Source organism: Hetaerina americana, unplaced genomic scaffold (genome assembly GCF_022747635.1).
Source record: "Hetaerina americana unplaced genomic scaffold, ioHetAmer1.1.p SCAF_7, whole genome shotgun sequence".
Taxonomy (NCBI): domain Eukaryota; kingdom Metazoa; phylum Arthropoda; class Insecta; order Odonata; family Calopterygidae; genus Hetaerina; species Hetaerina americana.
The window spans coordinates 29,840,703-29,862,620 of NW_027287316.1; the positions used below are offsets into that span (position 1 = coordinate 29,840,703).

A 21,918-nucleotide genomic window follows, 5' to 3' on the forward strand; every position below is an offset into this window, starting at 1 on the left:
TTCACAATATCTCCTAAACTAGAACATTTTTTTCTCTAATTTTCACCATACACCCTAGGCAACACATGTACTTTAAGCAGTCTTTCGCTTACCCCATGCTCCTGGCCTAGTTTAGTAACCAGGGCCCAATAACCTCACATCGGTCGTCATCTCACACGAGAAAACACAAAGTACTTCACAATATCTCCTAAACTAGAACATTTTTTTCTCTAATTTTCACAATACACATTAGGCTACACATGTACTTCAAGCAGTCTTTCGCTTACCCCATGCTCCTGGCCTAGTTTAGTAACCAGGGCCATATAACCTCACCTCGGTCGTCATCTCTTACGAAAAAACACGAAGTACTTCGGAATATCTCCTAAACTAGAACATTTTTTTCTCTAATTTTCACAATACACCCTAGGCTATTCATGTACTTTCAGCAGTCTTTCGCTTACCCCATGCTCCTGGCCTAGTTTAGTAGCCAGGGCCGATTAAAAGTGACTACGACACGACACTGAACTTGGCCCACGGCAAAGGGTTATCTCAGCTTATTTTCTAAGAATTTAAAAATATCTCCTTAACTAGAACATTTTTTTCTCTAATTTTCACCATACACCCTAAGCTAAACATGTACTTCAAGCAGTCTTTCGCTTACCCCATGCTCCTGGCCTAGTTTAGTAACCAGGGCCCAATAACCTCACATCGGTCGTCATCTCACACGAGAAAACACAAAGTACTTCCCAATATCTCCTAAACTAGAACATTGTTTTCTCTAATTTTCACCATACACCCTAGGCTATACATGTACTTTCAGCAGTCTTTCGCTTACCCCATGCTCCTGGCCTAGTTTAGTAGCCAGGGCCGATTAAAAGTGACTACGACACGACACTGAACTTGGCCCATGGAGATATTTTTTTTTATAGTTTGTTCTTTTATGCACTCAATATTATCTGAAATACGACCGTTTTTTTCTTCTTTTCAGTGTCACATAGTAGACCAATGTTTTAATGGAAACACACCAAGTCAGCAATCTGTTTCCTAATTCATTACTTACAGGTTCTTTTTCATTTTAGCACCATATTCCGGTCACAGATTCCTCACTTTCACACTTCCTCCTGATTCTTCACTTCTCTCCATTTTCTTTCTCTGATGTCTTGAGCTGCGAAGATGGGATTGAATGAAAAGGTCTTAGAAGGTATGTATGGATAACCTTTTTTTGTATTATTAGTAGTGTTCATTTATACATCACGGTTTTAGTTTATCTGCAAGTTATTCCACATCACCCGAAGAGGTTACTCGCTAGATGCGTTTCTCTTTGTGCTTGGAGAAGAAACGAGCGAAAAAGAGATCCCCGGGAGGCATATGAGAAACCGCTCGCTCTTTCCCTTAATTAAAAAGGGAGCATCTCCCGAAACCTACGGTAAAACAGAGGAATTTTATCAACATTTTTTTTCGTTTTTTAGCGTTACGAAATCCTTTAACATTTTAGTGGCATGAAATTGCCGTGTTTTAAATAAGCATATTTAATTTTCCCAAGTCATTCCGTCACCCGCTTCTTCAGATAGACGGAATTGACCGCAGATCCTATATCATCATTGCCGCCTCCCTTTTCCTATTTTTTAATTATTCCTACGCTATCTCTTGAGATGCTTTCCGTCCCCCGCTTCTTCAGATAGACGGAATGCACTTCAGTTACTATAAAATCATTGCTATTTCTCTTTTCCTATTTTTATTGGTTCCTACGCTATCTTTTCTGAGGCTTTCCGTCCCCCGCTTCTTCAGATAGACGGAAAGCACCTCAGTGCTTGTGATAGTAGGTTAACGTATAAACTATTGGTTAACCTTTGTATTGGAGGAAATTCAACCAAATATAATCGCCGGTCAACTTGTAAGATGCGTTCAAAGCTAAGACGATGTACAACCAAGGGATAGCCACAAGGCCAATTAATTAGCTGTTTGCCATATCTAGTGATTGAATATCTAATGTTATCCATTTAGTGCACAGTATACACGACCAAGCCATATTTTCGTAATCGGAAGCGGTGGCAGTTTTATCTAAGCAATAAAGGTGATACCATCGGGAACACACATCGCACGCGACCCACGTTGTACTTCCTCGGATTTTACCCCGATCGCACAAAGGGCATATTTCGTTAACTTTACGGAGGGATTGTAATATATTTGTTTTTATTTGGTTCCGGTACTCGTCGGCATCAAACTTTTGTTCTGTTCCCATATTTTTCGCTATCTGATTAATGAAATAACACGTATGCACCCCACAGTTATAGCCATCTCTCTGTTTGCCGAATGGCACTCTTATTGCTCTCAGTTTACTTGGACATATTTTTTCCTTACTTAACGTATTCCGCTTCTTTAAGAAAGTCGTGAATAAATTGTAATGCCTGGCATAATCCATATCCGTGCTGCCCAATGGATCGAAATAACTGAATAAAAACTGCCGGAAGTTTACCACGAATAGGCACCAGTGATTTTGATCTTTATTGAACGGCATTAATATAATTTTCCCTTTGAATTTAAGCTTGGCGACTAAACTCTCGGACGTGAAGTTCCCTCGTAGGGCATAACTAGAATTTTCGCAAGGGATATAAATAATATCCCTTTCGTTTTTTTCAAGAACTACGGTGGCGAAGATATCTATAATGAAATTACAAAGCCATTGCTTTGGGGACAGCGATAGGAAGTCTTCCAAGTACACGCGGGTATCTTTGCCTACGTATCCTAAAACGTATGACCTTCCTAATTCCGAACAGTTATCGAAGTAACTATTGTCAGAAACTATGCCATTTTCATGGAAAGTAAGAGGCCGATGATTTATGGCTACCCTGTCACCCTTCTTAACCCAATAACTGGAATCACTTGCCTCCTCCATTGGTCCCCCATTATCTACAAAGATTTCGGGCTGCTTCACGGTCTCCACTTTGAAATCAGTAATCCCTTCTCCAGTAAAAGAAGTTACCCTTAATTTTCCTGTTCTTCGTTTCCGTTTTCCCCAAGGCTCCTCCGCCATAAAATTATCGATACTTTCAAATTTACTGGCCTTGCGGCGTTTACTTTGTGCGGGGGGGATTTGTAAAAAAACTTCCTTTGTTCGAGAGAAGACATGGGGTTGGATTGCCCTCAAAAATCTACCGCACGGCAAATGTAAATTATAATCCAGAATCGTGTTTTTCACGATTCCGAACCACCTTTCCACGCTTGCGTTACTATATCGTGGTCCAAATGAAGATAATTCATCTCTGCCCTTCAAAATATTCGACCAAAGAGGTACAAACGGTAGGAAATGCTTCAAAAAAGTAGATAAAAATTTAGGGCTGAAAAAGGGATTTGGATCCCCACAGCACTCAACGCTTGCATTTTCCGCAATGGCAGTGAAAAGGAGATAAAAAGGACTACTGTTATATAGGCTGCTTTTACGGACCCGAGGAATGGAAAAATCTTTCCTGATAACGGTTGAAGGAGTCACTGAGCTCTGCGTAACCATCTCTTGGATTTCACACACAGCTGCATCCACCGCCTCGCCACGCCTCTCGCATTTCAATATAATGGAGAAATTTTTAAAAATATTTTCCAAGACGCTCATGGAATTTGACGTAACCATTAAGCCAATTACAGCTGCCAAGAATTTCCTGATTTTTTTTTTGGAATAAGCCTTCGCAAGATGTCGCGCCACTAAATGCATGAAATGAGCGCAGCAGATGAATACGGGAACTTCAATTTTGGCATCCGTCTTACCAATCAACATAGCATAACAATCATACAAATACTGAGAGAGGGTGCAACGTGACCAAACCAAAATTACAGCATTAATAATGGCAAAACTGAAATCACACACGATGCCATTAAATAAAGGTGAATTTACTTTTGTGACGGAGCTAGCGAAATGACGGAACTGAAATAGAAAGTTGGCTATCGCATTGACATTGTGCCTATCGCTAATTAGCTCCAAAATGGGAACAATTACATTTCCTATATTAACAACTCCTGCGTAGTAAAGAACGCGTTTTTGAAAACCAGGAAGGCGTTTCACGACAGACCCCGTTGCATCTAGGTGGAGATATGGTCGGCTTCCTTTCGACAAGGAAGCCACGAGGCGAACTTGCTTCGTTGAAAAACAGTATACTGTTAAAGGGAGTCCTAAGAATTGAATGTATCTCTCCTCATCATTTTTTTCTGCCATAAACATTTGAATTAAATCATGTACGGGATTACTGCTGAAATCCTTTTCGGCTTTGCTCTCCATACGCGCGCGTTGTAGAACATTTAGAGAATACAAGCCTTGCAAATTCCCACTTTCCAAAGAACCCTCTTCTGAAGATAAAACCGCTCTACTTCGGAAAACAGATGGCTTCTCTTTCTTTAGAATTACTTTTGCAGCATCTCTATCTGATCCACGAAGAGGACGACAAAATTTTTCGGTGCCATGTTTCTCTTGGCCCTTGCTGAAAACTCTTAAGAACACCTCACTACTATCATTTATACTTGGATCGTCTACCATTATATTAAAGACCTTGCACTCATTATGCTTGCAATACGCCCGAATCACAATACTACCGTTGCCTCCTCGGACGCGATAGTCTCGGACAAGAAGAACACAGCGCGAATTAATCGCAAAGAACTTTCTACTTAGCACATTAGTCCATTTCCCTTTAACAAATTTTCCTTGCACAAATATTTCCTCCCACTCCTGACGGGAAAAATGAAACTGCCCTTCAAATACCCCTCCCGGTATCCAATTGCTCCCTATTCTCATGCTTTTCCCCGCTGTAACTGAACTTTCGTCTTCCATTTGCATGCGTGAATCTTGGGGAATCGCAAGCACTTCCTTATTATTATCCATAGTGGAACCTCGTTTGATAAACTTTTCCATATTCCACCCACTTCTTATGGCAAGCCCTTTCAATCTTTTATATCGCTTGATTATCTGTCTACGGCAAACTAATTGAGAGGATGGACGTCTTACTACCTGGCTACTGCGCAATGGACACCCTTGTTTGAATAAAATCCTCACTTGTTTATTCCTTCGCCAAAAGTAGTACACCGTACGCCTTCTCGTCTTGTCGTTACCCCCAAGGAATTCGGAGGCGGCATCCCCAAAAATTGTACTTTCCATGTAACCAGCAGTCTCCAAAGTAATGAAATCCAACCCCCGCGAAATAAAAAAATCACTCACAGCACTTGGACTAAGGGCACACTTCTTCGGAGACGTCATTTCCACCATGAAAAGTGAACTAATTAGGAGAAAGTGACAAGATTAATACGAAAAAACATGCACAGGAAAGGGAAAAGAAAAAATTGACAAGAAAAAGTGATTATGAGGATAAAAATCGGTGACTGCTGATGCATATAAGCAGAACTATTCGATTTCACAAATAATCAATTTCTCTAAGAAACACAAATGAAGGGATAGAATCAACTTATCAACAAGATATACAGCAGATGATGGCGCACTCTCTCTGTTAGACGAAGCAGCAGTTGGTAGAAACAGCTATGTTCCTCGTCCGTATGCGAAAGAGCAATGAAGCATGTCCGCACAGGGCCATGTGATTCGAGTCACCCTGAAAAATCTGTGAATCCCGTTTTCCAGGAATACCCAAACCACCTACTGCCAGAAGCAATTTGTTTTACTCCTCTAAGGCCCGTTATTCTGCGGCTAACCCTTCCCTCCTCCCTCGACCCTTTTCTCTCCTGCAAGGGTGAAAGCGATGCATTTTCTCAAGCATAGTTAACGCTCAGCAAAAGCTTTTGCGGTATATTCGAATCGATTTCTCAAGACGTTAGCAAGGGTGCCAGAATTCCAAAAGGAACGCATAATATTAAGTTAAGTTCCGTTCATAACATATGTTCATTCTTAGTTTTCTGTACCAATGTATTTCCACGTAATGGGGATAATATGCTTTTCCAATGTCACCGTTAGTGAAGATAAATAAAAATAAGTAACCTGAGGATAGCCATTTTCCATTGCAAGTTACTACGAATTTCATGTTAACGCGCAAACAGGTTATTGACATGATATTCAGTAGCTCTATTTCCCAATATTGATGACAGAGTTTTCGTTATGGTTATCACATTTTGCAGGCTCCTCTCTCAAGTATTTCCTCATAACCCTTTCTTGGTTAAGTTAGATATGTCTTCGTCATTTGCCAGGGTTTTTGTGCTAGCGCATAGTTGTTTACCTTTTGAGGATAAAGCCACCCATTAATAGGGTAACAATTCCTTTCGGAAACTAGTGGCAAAGTGAGATATATTGTCATTTTAGAAAGAAGAGCAGACGTTGGCAAACCTAATTGGGTCTTTAGATTGACAATGCTTTTACTCATTTATAATAATGATAGGTTACATTATACCCTGCAAGGCACCGCTAGGGTGTGGGACAGGGGGTGACTACTCACGTTATTCTGATCGTTTATCGTCCGTGAGAAAAATGACATTGAAAAATACGAAAAGCATTATAACCATGGAATGGTTATTTTTGTTAGATGTTTGTAAGCTGCTAGCTTACTATAAATGGATTTTATACGAATGCAAACGCTTCCCTAGGCGTTAAGCTGCTATATCCTCAGGGTTACGGATATCTCTGTGAACCAAAACATCATCGGCCGATTAACTACGGAATTAATGTCCTTCGTTTCCTCGGTGAAACCTGAACGAGGGATATGTGGAAAGCTAACAAAAAAATTGGAATTTAATAGGAGAGTCCTCGGTTAATGCGATGAAAAGGTGAAAGAGAAATGTGATCTTTCGCTGGTTAGGTCTCATTCAAAAAATGCTGCAAGAGTATAGAATCCTCACGAGGTTGGATTTATTGTCGACTTGGATCGCGTGCAGCGTGGGTAGGGATTAGATTTGTAAGACATTGTAATGACAAACCGAGTAGAGCATGAAAATTATTACAGCTGCTAAGCTCGGAATCACTCACGGAATGGAGTTAAATTACAGATTAAATCGCTCGCAGGAATTGAAATGACGTCTCTTCAAGGAATATGTTGAAAATGTTTTATTACTGTCATCGTACTACGGCAGAAAAGATCAAGTGAATTGCATCAGAGAGGTTAAACGTAGAACAGATAGAACTAAGGTGCAAATTTCCCACGAAGAAAAGGGATCCCAATGATGTTGTCCGGCGGCGGTAGGGATAAAAATATTCGGGTCAAAAATAAATATACTAAATATTGCCAAGAAAAACCGAGGTCATCAGTCAAACATGCACAATCACAATACACAGCTCGACACAAATGTCAGTTTGATTGTGCAGATTACCCAGAAAAAGAAGGCTCAGGGAACCGTTATAAATAGAAGGCCTTGTTTAAGCAGTGGAATCTGTCCACTGTAGGGCCATTCCGAGTCTTCATCAAACAATACTGTCGTTCTGCCCCCTAATAGTCGTGGTGATTATGTGTTCTATATCCTTGCCTGAAATTGATGTCACGTAGATTGTCCTGTAATTGCTGCGTACTTTCCTCTATCGACTAAATCCGGCGTTGTGTTACCTACTTCACAATCTTTGTGTAACTTGGCTCCAAATATTTGATAAAAATTAATGTTGACTAAGTTTTCCTAGAAATAGCCTTAACATTTTCTGCTGAAATCAGCGAGCGCTTTAGGAAAAGCTGCTTTTGCCATGGAATAACTTTCTACATTTACATAATACCCCGCAAGCCGCCGCATCATGCACAATCGCACAATCATGCAAAAATCCCTTCATCCAACACTCATGCAAACACATATACCACAAACCAAAAAAAAACTGCGCCCCAGGATGCAGCACGAAAGCCACCCAGCAACACGCAAGCTTTGATTGTATTTTGGTAAGAACTTACCTTGGTGACTAATGAGGACACTTTACCGGTAATGAATAGTTTTGCGTTGGACACCATTTGTTGCCATTGTCATAACAGTATAAGTGGAATGCCCTGTGAACTAGAAGCCCCAGCCACACGCACTTGAAGGGTTATTGTGACCACGTATACGACGAACGACTGCTTGAGTCTTGAGTGCGACGGTGCATATACCTCTGTTATTTTATTGCAGTGGTTGAATCTAACAATACCATTTGATGCCGTCATCATTCACTTTGCTGCAAGGAAACTCATATGCCCCGTGAGCTTGAAGTACTTATGATGGAATCCGGATAAGATCCGTTTCTTTCTTATTTAAAGGAAGACAATTTCCGTGTCTTGGCGGCGTCTGACTGATTATCAAGAAAAACACGTCAAGTAATTGTTACATATGAATAAAAAAGTTACAATATTTTCTCAGTTTTTCTCAGTAATCAAGTGTATGCGTCACATAAAGGTATTCATAAGGCAACATAGTATCAATTTTTTCCCACTAAAGCTTAATGACTTCTCCAGTTAAAAATATAAGTGCGACAGCGTTGTTTTTCAGTTCCAGTTTAAAGGTTTTTATTTCCGTAAAGCACAGTTTTACAAGAATTGATAAAATATACATTGAAATATAATAAAAACAATACGGAAACCCCGTTTAAGGGGGTGCTTTCTTGCTCCTATCTACGGTGTTGAAGTACAAGTGGGGTTGGCAGTCGGCACCATGAAAGGAAATGCGCAAACAGACGACACCGGTTTTTCCCGGGAAAGCATATTTCGTCGGCCTTAAACGACGAGATTAGGAATCTTTTCCTTCGTTCTCGCCTTAGGAGTTTTATGGAGGGGGTGTGTGCCAAGGAGGACCTTTGGAGGCATTGGGAACCTTTGGGGATTCCTTTGTTTCCCTCTCCCGGCCCTACGTGCTTAAAAAGGATACAGAACATCATTTCATTTCAAGGAAAGCTTATGTTTACAATGAACACCATTAAATGTCCACAAAGGTGGGAAAAAGGGAGGGCCACCGTCATGCAGGGACAAGGGAAATGGGGAAAGCGAGGGGAAAGTGGAAATCCCAAGCTGGTCGGAAAAAACCCAAGTAAGAACGCAACGTAAAGAGCAAATACAGAATGAAAAGACTTCGATAAACCATAGGTTTTCACATATCAACTAACCTCATGTCCGATTACTCGTTGCCTGCTACCGTGCCGTCTTAATTGCTATACTTTCACCTAAAAGAGTATCTGCCCCCCCCCCCCCCCCCCCCGGCACGCGGCCTAGCGATGACGAGTATGGTACTAAAATATGTAAAAAAATATCTATCCAAAATTTTCACTAGCTCTTTCAAAGTGATGTAAAAATCTTATTTGGAACACTATATTCTCTCGATGGAACGATAAATATTGTGAACAAAGATTGCAACTTTGTGACGCCAGATTGACCCAGGAGGAGACCGAGCGGATTCTTCATGAATAACTCCTTACTATCGGGATGAGTTATTTCATACTAAGACATTTCCCATACCTTGACCTTGCATGACGGCGACATACGGAACATAAGTCTGCTGTTCTCTGTTTGAATGGAAGTGCGTTGGCATGGCTAAATCCAGTTTGAGCATGTGGAAAGTGGAGGATGGTTACATATAAAGTTAAAAAACAATATTAGTGCCCTGCAAGCCACCGCTAGGGTGTGCGGCTGGAGGTTAATACACAGCAGATCTATTTTGACCAGATTTTTTCTCCTACTCCCGCGGTCGGGCAAGGCAATTGTGATCCCTTATCGCACCTGGAAAAACTGACACACGAAATTTTTTCTTCCCAATACATAATCCGTCTTTTTTGGTGGACATGATTTCGCCTACCGTTGGAAGATGGGGTTATTATACATTTTGTAATAATATTATTTTAATAGCACATAATTAATGTCATTATTAATCATACATCATTGTTCTAATAATACATGATTGAAAATATTTCATCGGGTCCAGGGAATATATTGCGCTTAATGTGTTTCCAGATAAATTTGTATTCTCCTTATTTAGTTAGATTTGTAAAACGTTGTTTTGATACTGTATCCAAAATATTAGAGCAGCTAGGCTCGGAATCACTCGCGGAGCGAAGGTGAAATAAAAGATTAAACCTTTCGCAGGATTGAAACGACGTCTCTTCAAGGAATGATGTTGAAAATGTTTTATTCGCCAAATCGCACTACGGTAGGAGATATCATGCAAATAAAATTACAGAGATTAAGTGTAGAACAGATAGATTTAAGTTGACATTTTTTCCACGAACGATAGGGGATCATAATGACATTGTTCGACCGCGGTAAGGGTAAAAATATCCGGGTCAACATTATCCTGGTGTGTTTTCACCCCCTGCCAAGCACTCTGGCCGTGGCTTGCTGGGTATATATTAATAAATAAAAAATGTATTATCTGAAATGTACGCATTGAATGGAGGTTATCTTTTCTGATTCTCGGCGTACGAAGGGAGGTCACATATGCTGTTGCATCTGATGCAGTTGAATTCACTTCAGCTTATCCTCCGGGGAAATGTTACGGGACCTCTTTTATTCCTACTCAGTAAGATACGTTTATTTGCCGACGATGTAGTGGTTTACCGTGATATCCGCGATCCTGAGGACACAGCAGCATTTTCAGATTACCATAATGCTATACAATGCTGGTGCGACCCTTGGAAATTAAAATTAAACTTCAAAATATGCGTCATGATAAATTTTTAGAAAAATTCCAATTCCCACACGAACGACTACTGCATTGGAAACACCGACATGGGATGAGTAAATTGAATTAAATGCCTAGGCGTTACCCTGACTCACGACCTCTCGTGGCACATACGGGAAATTTGTGGATAAGCTAACAAAAAGTTAGGATTTATCCGAAGAGTACTGGGTATATGTGATGAAAAGGTGAAAGAGAAATGTTATCTTTCGCTGGTTAGGCCTCGTTTAGAATATGCTGCTAGTATATGGAATCTACATGTACTTAATACCCCGCAAGCCGCCGCAAGGGCGTGTGGCGGGGGTGTTAGGACACCACCCGTAATTTAGAAAAGAAAAACAAACCGCATGCAAAAACCACAAAATCATACATCCACAAAAATGGCATACATTCATGCAAGAACACTTACACCCCACACACCTGCAAACACTCAAACTACAAACTAACATACGCATGCACCTGAAAGTATACCTAACATCTTTGCAATGTTTAATTTTGTTCCGACTTGTAAATTCAATGTTTTTAATATTTCTAAATTGTCTTCGGTTTCTTACTATTATGATTTCTGATTTTTCGGGGAAAGAATGAGTATTTGTACCTATCTGTCTTGGAATCTATCTCCCTTATTTTATCTTTGTGTTCTGATCTACCTAAGTAGTGTGGGGCCATTATGATTCCTTCAGTGTCATAGTTAAACTCGTTTGTTCTGAACCTTTATAAAAGTCTAAGCCTCGCTTGTTCTCTTCGTAACTCAAGTGGTTCCCAGCCTAATTCCCCTAAGAGACCTGTCACGCTTGTTCTTATCATAACAATTTTGAACGAATCTAGCGGATTTTCTCTGGACTTCATCTAATTCTTTTTGCCAAATTTTCTCCCAAGGATCCCAAATACTTTCAGCATATTCCTAATGAGGGTCTAACCAGAGCCAAATAACACCTCCCTTTAACTTTTTTATTTTTTAATTACATTTCCCCACCACCCGTTTTATGAAGCCAAGTTTCTTTAAAGCCGATCCGCATATTGTCCCGATATGTGCTCCCCATGAAAGGCGTTAATGAATCATCAAAAAGGAATCCTGACGAAGTTGGATTGATTGCGAAAATAGATCGCGTTCATCGCTGAGGAGCTAGATTTGTACAATGATAAACTTCTACATCTACATCTACATAATACCCCGCAAGCCGCCGCAAGGGCGTGTGGCGGGGGGTGTTAGTTCACCAACCGTAAAAAGGAACAATACCACATGCAAAACAACAACGTGGAAAATTACACCCACAGCAGCGCACACAATCATGCAAAAATCCCTTCATCCAACACTCATGCAAACACATATACCGCAAAACAACAACTTAGTAGCGTATCCAAAATATTAGAGGAACCAGGCTGGGAATCACTCACATAGCGAAAATTAAATTACATATTCAATCTCTTGGATAAATTGGAAGGATGTCTCTGTATCAGTGAGGTTGAACATTTATTATCACCCCCATCATACTACGGTAGGAGGCATCTTGTCAATAAAGTTAGAATGAATAAGTGTAGAATAGATGGATTCAAGATGCTATTTTTTCACGACCGATAGGGGATCAGAATAACATTGTCGCGCCGCAGTAGGGGCCATATTCTTCTCAAAATTAGTCTGTTGTGTATTCACCGTCAGCCAAACACCCCAGCGGTGGCTTGTAGGGTCCTGAAATAACTGCGCGTCCTTTTCATCTCCCTTCATGCTTTCCAGCATGCTTAATGTCTTCCTTCCTCTACAACTCTCATCCAGGGGTTACATTTCTAAAACGTTTTTTTATTGATTACAATCCATCATGGATCACGAAGAGGTAGATCTTGTGAGACACAACTACCTCTTTTCGCCCAACACGTTTTCATGTCTGGCAATAATAACACTCACGTTGCTGCGATGTTTACAAACGAAGTTTATTATAAACTTGAGATCCACATTTGCTGACGATGCAGTGATATACGAGTGCCAATAGCATAGGGAAATATCCAGTAATGAAGATAGGGAATAATTAAGAATCATTCAATCATTAGGAACTATGGGGAATCAAAGGGAACCTGGGAATCATTCCATTCAAAAGTGGTGCCAGGATAACAAATGAATAAATGTGTTTCGATAAATTCTTGGAGCGAAAGAATTTCTCCCGAAAACTCACTAAACAGGGAAACGACGTAGCAAGCTTAGAAACGGTAAAAACTTCGTTGTAACGATAACTAAGGATACGTCCTGGGAGAAAGACAATCGTTAAAGTTGCAAAATAAAAGTTAGGATTCATCTAAAGGATGCTTGGGCATTATAATGACAGGGTTAAAGAGCTTTCTCATTCCACATTATTTTGGCCCAACCTAAAAAATACCGCAGGTGTATGGCATCCTCACGACATTGCCTTAATTTTGGAACAAGCTCCAGTGCAACGTAGAGCAGCTAGGTTAGTGAAAACCCGCAACGAACAAGGTAGCAACGTCGACACACTATTAGAATAATTAGCATGAGAGCCACTACTTCACCGTTGGTTGAATTACAGGTGCAATGGTAGATCACGTAAAATCAGGGAAAAAGATTGTAGATGGAATGTAGATGGATGGATTTAAAGTGTCTTTTTTTCCTTGGACCAATGAAGATAAAAATAGATATGATCGCAAGCGCGTAGACAAATACCATTGGCTGTGCATATATTTCCCTGACTACCTGAATGTTTTTGTATTTAATAGACCCATCTTCATTAATATTCTCCCGCATGATTTTATTATACGTATCCTGTAATTGAATATTTATCCATGTAAGTCCCTTCTTTCGCGTGATGAACTTGTTCCAGTGCACGATAAAACAAATCTTTGTGTTCAGGTGTGACCATCGGGAATGTTCTTATGCGGCTGATGACGTCACACCCGCCACCGTACGTCCTCGCGGTGGCTAGCGGGGAATGCTTTGCATGCGTACACTTGTGTTTAGATGATAACGAAATTTTCAGGAAATCGGAAGATTGGTGTCATTAAAGGAACAACGTTGGCATGACGACTGCTGCAAAAGCTTTGTCTTTTCCAATTAATTGAAGAATGGCACTGGAATCACCTCCGGGAAAACCGATACGCGATGGAAGAATTCGTGCCCGAGTACGCACCAACCTTGAACCCAAAGGCATGCTCCCCGCTGAGACGGGGTTCGCCTCGAGAGCGATGGCTATTGTTGATGTCCTCGGCAGTATTTCCCCTTTCACTTGATTTTTGACGCAGTGGGACCTCTCCTATTTGGGTTTAACCAGGATTTACCCTTAACCGATGGTCGACCAACACCCTTCGCCTCCCAATTCGTTTTCGTCCGTCGTTCAAGCCAATAGGGATTGTCCACCCATGAATCCTCTCCACGAATAAAGAAACACGTGACATTTTTTATCTAGGCGCGTCCGTCAACTTTCAAAGAGATGTGAACATTTTTCTTCAGTTACAACAATGATTCCCGTGGTAAGTGACCTGCACATTTCATCTTCTCACGTACTTTATGCAATCGTAAAAATGTGTCCCCGTTATACGAATTACATTTTTTTGTGTCATCAAATTTTCCACTTTCTACATTTAAGGTACTTTCTATGTTGTTTCCTTCGTTTCAGAATGAGAGACCTAAAGTGTTCGGGGCGGAGATGTTGGGTGACTCCTTCTTTGTTAGGGTCGCCTCAAACATTGGGTATAGGCTGCAAGATGGTGCGTTGGATTTTATGAGGATTACTCTTTCATACGGTAGTTTTGCTTATTTCTAATATCATTTACTTTGTGGTTTTATAGTTCATCCTGCCCGTATCGGAATGTGTGTCTCAGGACAGACAACCGAGGAGTTGAAGAGGAGGACCCAAATTGTTAACGCGATAAACGAAGAAGTCATTGTATTGATTGGTTGCAATGACTTCACTAAGGTATTATGTTCACCCATTTAAACTTGAGAGACGATAACATTAATTAATATGCCCACCATTGCTGACTGATTTAATTACAGGGGACTAAGTTTCACTCATTAAGGGGTAGCTACTGCTCCTTAGTGAGAACTTTATGGAACAGGGGATGCAGAATAACACTGTTAACCGTGATACCAGCACCAAGGTTTTGGCATTGTTCCAAATATAGGGCGCTTCTGGAGGCATTAAACAAAGCAATTTTGAATTGGCGAAAAAGTAAGTTCACAAAATGTCCTTACATATTTCTTTTTCGACGGTCGCGGTAGTCCTACGGGTTGAGCGTTTCACTACAGAGTAGAAGGCCCGGGTTCCATTCTCGGGCGAGTCTATGGACACCAGCAGATCCACCCAAGCTAGAGTAATTTTTCGGGTAGCAGGTCTTCCTGGGAAAACATAACCGGCCAGCACAAAGAAAGGAACTGGCCCCCCTACCCCAATGTGGGGATTTCACACGCCGTCAAGCTTAGTAATGGGTGAACTCTACCATCACCTACCAAACCGACCTTCGGGTTGATTACTGTGTTTATGTCTTTTTTATTCCTTTTTCACACAGATAAAAAATATATCTTCTGCTACTTTCATTATTAGGGGGGATAAGGGTGATTGACGCGGCAAGCTTATTCGTCAATGCCAACGGAACGATAAAAACACAATATTTTGATAGGTAATCGATATTCTTAAATATTCTTCCGTAAAATTTGAATAAGAAGTTCAACACTCACAATATATCTTTCAGGTGGATAGGGCACCCAAACAGGAAGCGGTTAGACGGAATTCATTTGAACATCAAAGGTATGAATATATTGTTGAAAAAAATTAAACAAAAGTTAATCCCTTAAATCAGAGCGGGAGATGCTCCCTTTTTAATTAAGGGAAAGAGCGAGCGGTTTCTCATATGCCTCCCGGGGATCTCTTTTTCGCTCGTTTCTTCTCCAAGCACAAAGAGAAACGCATCTAGCGAGTAACCTCTTCGGGTGTTGTGGAATAACTTGCAGATAAACTAAAACCGTGATGTATAAATGAACACTACCAATAATATAAAAAAAAGGTTATCCATACATACCTTCTAAGACCTTTTCATTCAATCCCATCTTCGCAGCTCAAGACATCAGAGAAAGAAAATGGAAAGGAGTGAAGAATCAGGAGGAAGTGTGAAAGTGAGGAATCTGTGACCGGAATATGGTGCTAAAATGAAAAAGAACCTGTAAGTAATGAATTAGAAAACAGATTGCTGACTTGGTGTGTTTCCATTACAACATGAATCTACTATGTGACACTGAAAAGAAGAAAATAACGGTCGTATTTCAGATAATATTGAGTGCATAAAAGAACAAACTATCAAAAAACCTATCTCCATGGGCCAAGTTCAGTGTCGTGTCGTTGTCACTTATGTTGGGCCCTGGTTATTATACGAAGCCAGGAGCATGGGGTAAATGAAAGACTGCTTGAAGTACATGTGTAGCTCAGGGTGTATGGTGAAAATTAGAGAAAAAAATGTTCTAGTTTAGGAGATATTGTGAAGTACTTTGTGTTTTTTCGTGTGAGATGACGACTGAGGTGAGGTAATTGGGCCCTGGTTACTAAACTAGGCCAGGAGCATGGGGTAAGCGAAATACTGCTGAAAGTACATGTGTAGCCTATGGTGTATTGTGAAAATTAGAGAAAAAAATGTTCCAGTTTAGGAGATATTTTGAAATTCTTAGAAAATCAGCTGAGATAACCCTTTGCCGTGGGCCAAGTTCAGTGTCGTGCCGTAGTCACTTTTAATCGGCCCTGGCTACTAAACTAGGCCAGGAGCATGGGGTAAGCGAAAGACTGCTTGAAGTACATGTGTAGCCTAATGTGTATTGTGAAATTTGGAGAAAAAAATGTTCTAGTTTAGGAGATATTGTGTAGTACTTTGTGTTTTTTCGTGTGAGATGACGATCGAGGTGAGATAATTGGGCCCTGGTTACTAAACTAGGCCAGGAGCATGGGGTAAGCGAAAGACTGCTTGAAGTACATGTGTAGCTCAGGGTGTATGGTGAAAATTAGAGAAAAAAATGTTCTAGTTTAGGAGATATTGTGAAGTACTTTGTGTTTTTTCGTGTGAGATGACGACTGAGGTGAGATAATTGGGCCCTGGTTACTAAACTAGGCCAGGAGCATGGGGTAAGCGAAAGACTGCTTGAAGTACATGTGTAGCTCAGGGTGTATGGTGAAAATTAGAGAAAAAAATGTTCTAGTTTAGGAGATATTGTGAAGTACTTTGTGTTTTTTCGTGTGAGATGACGACTGAGGTGAGGTTATATGGCCCTGGTTACTAAACTAGGCCAGGAGCATGGGGTAAGCGAAAGACTGCTTGAAGTACATGTGTAGCCTAATGTGTATTGTGAAATTTGGAGAAAAAAATGTTCTAGTTTAGGAGATATTGTGAAGTACTTTGTGTTTTCTCGTGTGAGATGACGACTGAGGTGAGGTAATTGGGCCCTGGTTACTAAACTAGGCCAGGAGCATGGGGTAGGCGAAATACTGCTGAAAGTACATGTGTAGCCTATGGTGTATTGTGAAAATTAGAGAAAAAAATGTTCTATTTTAGGAGATATTTTGAAATTCTTAGAAAATCAGCTGAGATAACCCTTTGCCGTGGGCCAAGTTCAGTGTCGTGTCGTAGTCACTTTTAATCGGCCCTGGCTACTAAACTAGGCCAGGAGCATGGGGTAAGCGAAAGACTGCTGAATGTACATGTATAGCTTAGGCTGTATTGTGAAAATTAGAGAAAAAAATGTTCTAGTTTAGGAGATATTGTGAAGTACTTTGTGTTTTCTCGTGTGAGATGACGACTGAGGTGAGGTAATTGGGCCCTGGTTACTAAACTAGGCCAGGAGCATGGGGTAGGCGAAATACTGCTGAAAGTACATGTGTAGCCTATGGTGTATTGTGAAAATTAGAGAAAAAAATGTTCTATTTTAGGAGATATTTTGAAATTCTTAGAAAATCAGCTGAGATAACCCTTTGCCGTGGGCCAAGTTCAGTGTCGTGTCGTAGTCACTTTTAATCGGCCCTGGCTACTAAACTAGGCCAGGAGCATGGGGTAAGCGAAAGACTGCTGAATGTACATGTATAGCTTAGGGTGTATTGTGAAAATTAGAGAAAAAAATGTTCTAGTTTAGGAGATATTGTGAAGTACTTTGTGTTTTTTCGTGTGAGATGACGACTGAGGTGAGATAATTGGGCCCTGGTTACTAAACTAGGCCAGGAGCATGGAGTAAGCGAAAACCTGCTTGAATTACATGTGTAGCTCGGGGTGTAGGGTTAAATTTATAGAAAAAAATGTTCTAGTTTAGGAGATATTGTGAAGTACTTTATGTTTTCTCGTGTGAGATGACGACTGAGGTGAGGTAATTGGGCCCTGGTTACTAAACTAGGCCAGGAGCATGGGGTAAGCGAAATACTGCTGAAAGTACATGTGTAGCCTATGGTGTATTGTGAAAATTAGAGAAAAAATGTTCTACTTAAGGAGATATTGTGAAATTCTTAGAAAATCAGCGGAGAGAACCCTTTGCCGTGGGCCAAGTTCAGTGTCGTGTCGTAGTCACTTTTAATCGGCCCTGGCTACTAAACTAGGCCAGGAGCATGGGGTAAGCGAAAGACTGCTGAAAGTACATGTGTAGCCTAATGTGTATTGTGAAAATTAGAGAAAAAAATGTTCTAGTTTAGGAGATATTGTGAAGTACTTTGTGTTTTCTCGTGTGAGATGACGACCGATGTGAGGTTATTGGGCCCTTGTTACTAAACTAGGGCAGGAGCATGGGGTAAGCGAAAGACTGCTTGAAGTACATGTGTAGCCTAATGTGTATTGTGAAATTTGGAGAAAAAAATGTTCTAGTTTAGGAGATATTGTGAAGTACTTTGTGTTTTTTCGTGTGAGATGACGACTGAGGTGAGGTAATTGGGCCCTGGTTACTAAACTAGGCCAGGAGCATGGGGTAAGCGAAAGACTGCTTGAAGTACATGTTTAGCTTAGGGTGTATGGTGAAAATTAGAGAAAAAAATGTTCTAGTAAAGGAGATATTTTTAAATTCTTAGAAAATCAGCTGAGATAACCCTTTGCCGTGGGCCAAGTTCAGTGTCGTGTCGTAGTCACTTTTAATCGGCCCTGGCTACTAAACTAGGCCAGGAGCATGGGGTAAGCGAAAGACTGCTGAAAGTACATGTATAGCCTAGGGTGTATTGTGAAAATTAGAGAAAAAAATGTTCTAGTTTAGGAGATATTATGAAGTACTTTGTGTTTTTTCGTGTGAGATGACGACCGAGGTGAGATAATTGGGCCCTGGTTACTAAACTAGGCCAGGAGCATGGGGTATGCGAAAGACTGCTTGAAGGACATGTGTAGCTCAGGGTGTATGGTGAAAATTAGAGAAAAAAATGTTCTAGTTTAGGAGATATTGTGAAGTACTTTGTGTTTCTTCGTGTGAGATGACGACTGAGGTGAGGTAATTGGGCCCTGGTTACTAAACTAGGCCAGGAGCATGGGGTAAGCGAAAGACTGCTTGAAGGACATGTGTAGCTCAGGGTCTATGGTGAAAATTAGAGAAAAAAATGTTCTAGTTTAGGAGATATTGTGAAGTACTTTGTGTTTTCTCGTGTGAGATGACGACTGAGGTGAGGTAATTGGGCCCTGGTTACTAAACTAGGCCAGGAGCATGGGGTAAGCGAAATACTGCTGAAAGTACATGTGTAGCCTATGGTGTATTGTGAAAATTAGAGAAAAAAATGTTCCAGTTTAGGAGATATTTTGAAATTCTTAGAAAATCAGCTGAGATAACCCTTTGCCGTGGGCCAAGTTCAGTGTCGTGCCGTAGTCACTTTTAATCGGCCCTGGCTACTAAACTAGGCCAGGAGCATGGGGTAAGCGAAAGACTGCTGAAAGTACATGTATAGCCTAGGGTGTATTGTGAAAATTAGAGAAAAAAATGTTCTAGTTTAGGAGATATTGTGAAGTACTTTGTGTTTTTTCGTGTGAGATGACGATCGAGGTGAGATAATTGGGCCCTGGTTACTAAACTAGGCCAGGAGCATGGGGTAAGCGAAAGACTGCTTGAAGTACATGTGTAGCTCAGGGTGTATGGTGAAAATTAGAGAAAAAAATGTTCTAGTTTAGGAGATATTGTGAAGTACTTTGTGTTTTTTCGTGTGAGATGACGACTGAGGTGAGATAATTGGGCCCTGGTTACTAAACTAGGCCAGGAGCATGGGGTAAGCGAAAGACTGCTTGAAGTACATGTGTAGCTCAGGGTGTATGGTGAAAATTAGAGAAAAAATGTTCTAGTTTAGGAGATATTGTGAAGTACTTTGTGTTTTTTCGTGTGAGATGACGACTGAGGTGAGGTAATTGGGCCCTGGTTACTAAACTAGGCCAGGAGCATGGGGTAAGCGAAATACTGCTGAAAGTACATGTGTAGCCTATGGTGTATTGTGAAAATTAGAGAAAAAAATGTTCCAGTTTAGGAGATATTTTGAAATTCTTAGAAAATCAGCTGAGATAACCCTTTGCCGTGGGCCAAGTTCAGTGTCGTGCCGTAGTCACTTTTAATCGGCCCTGGCTACTAAACTAGGCCAGGAGCATGGGGTAGCGAAAGACTGCTGAAAGTACATGTATAGCCTAGGGTGTATTGTGAAAATTAGAGAAAAAAATGTTCTAGTTTAGGAGATATTGTGAAGTACTTTGTGTTTTTTCGTGTGAGATGACGATCGAGGTGAGATAATTGGGCCCTGGTTACTAAACTAGGCCAGGAGCATGGGGTAAGCGAAAGACTGCTTGAAGTACATGTGTAGCTCAGGGTGTATGGTGAAAATTAGAGAAAAAAATGTTCTAGTTTAGGAGATATTGTGAAGTACTTTGTGTTTTTTCGTGTGAGATGACGACTGAGGTGAGGTTATATGGCACTGGTTACTAAACTAGGCCAGGAGCATGGGGTAAGCGAAAGACTGCTGAAGTACATGTGTAGCTCAGGGGGTATGTATGGTGAAAATTAGAGAAAAAAATGTTCTAGGTTTAGGAGATATTGTGATGTACTTTGTGTTTTTTCGTGTGAGATGACGACTGAGGTGAGGTAATTGGGCCCTGGTTACTAACTAGGCCAGGAGCATGGGGTAAGCGAAAGACTGCCGAAAGTAACATGTGTAGCCTATGGTGTATTGTGAAATTTAGAGAAAAAAATGTTCCTAGTTTAGTAGATATTGTTAAGTAATTTCTTATTTTTGGTATGAAAGGGCGACCCTTTGGACTGCACTGGGCCCTGGATGCTACATTAGCCTATGGATGTGGTTTTTATGCCTATGCCGTGATAGAGCAGGGATTGCCGAGTGTTTCTGGTGATTTTCAAGAAAAGTACTTCTGTAGTTCAGCAGATATTGTCGAAAACGTTTTCGTTAGGACCTCATAGTTTTTGATATGAAAGACGACTTCCCGCTTGGGCTAACTTCAGTGTAGAGTTCATTCTAGGGCCCTATATCGTTTACTACATAATTCATCCTGGTCTTACAATTGCAAGTGGTTACAGGGAGTATCATTGGGTTTAGTGTGTCCGTTGTAGTCGGATTATTGCAATGGTTTAGGGGATTTACTTAGTTACGTCGTGCAAAAATATTTACGTTGGTATGACTGAAAAATCCAGATCTCCAACGGCCGGTGGATAGCCGTGGGCTAGCTCGTCGTGGGCCAAGTTCAGTTAAGTTTGTTTTTGATCATGAAGTTAAATTTTAGTATATCTCCTAACCAACGCGGTAAACCACTTTAAAATTTGTATGAAATTATACCAAGATTAAAATATAATTACCTATATAAATACCAATTAAGTTATATGCACCAGATAATAATAAAATAACGTTATTCCACATTCCACCCAACGTACCATTCTCAACTTTCCCGGTAGCTTAACCCAATTTCAAAACAACAAAATGAAAAGCTAAACTCAGAATTTGAAAAAGGACAACTGTCTTATAAAAATACTTAATTCAGGCAATATTATAAACTTTAACTTACCGTTCTGGACGAATAATTCCAGTTAATAAATGGAATCTAGAATACAGTAACGTAATGGAAATGTCGGAATATACCCTCCCCCATGGCTCCAAATGTTCCTTGACGTCACAAAACTTCAGCCAATAATAATTGAGAGATTTTCGGCTAACATCGAAATTAGCTAGACGCCGTTTGTTATTGGACACACGAAAAAATATGTAAATATTGTGGTATATACACATATATGCATAATGGTATATATTTTCGGGCAAGATAATTTATTTTATTCGAAATTCGTCAATCAATACCTCTTAGGAACAATAAATGATGCATAACGAATGAAAACTGAATATTAAAAATCGAAACATAGCATTGATCAAATTACTG

General features: G+C 40.4%; 1 protein-coding gene across 1 annotated transcript in view; it reads right to left on the reverse strand.

The window, feature by feature from the left end:
- Positions 1-21,627, reverse strand: part of l(3)mbt (lethal (3) malignant brain tumor) — a 79,270-nt gene extending 57,643 nt beyond the window's left edge. The window contains exon 1 of the mRNA XM_071595576.1: positions 21,553-21,627. The gene's annotated coding sequence lies outside the window, so the exon portion shown is untranslated. The remainder of the gene's footprint in view (positions 1-21,552) is intronic.
- Positions 21,628-21,918: the final 291 nt, after the last annotated feature.